The following is a 302-nucleotide window of genomic DNA, read 5'->3' on the forward strand; positions in this document are numbered from 1 at the left end:
TTCACGGAGAACGAGGGTGAAGGCGCCTGGTGCCTCGAGGGGTTTATGCCGGCTTAGACTCGTCTGTCTCTGGCCCGTGGGCGGTGGAGAGGTCCCGGGCTCCCCGAGGGTCCTGGAAGCCTGGAAGGTATGGCTGGGGGTGCCAACTGCCCTGGGTCCCGGGGTTCACAGCTGCGAGGCGCGTGGGAGACGGCTCTGCCGAGGGCAGGTGCTGCGCCCGGGTTTGCAAGAGGATGGCCCGTGCGGCGGGGCGGAGCCCACGCAGACAGCACGGGCTCGGGGCAGGGGTCCTGTCGCTCACC

This window comes from Myotis davidii, unplaced genomic scaffold, assembly GCF_000327345.1.
Source record: "Myotis davidii unplaced genomic scaffold, ASM32734v1 scaffold223, whole genome shotgun sequence".
Classification (NCBI taxonomy): domain Eukaryota; kingdom Metazoa; phylum Chordata; class Mammalia; order Chiroptera; family Vespertilionidae; genus Myotis; species Myotis davidii.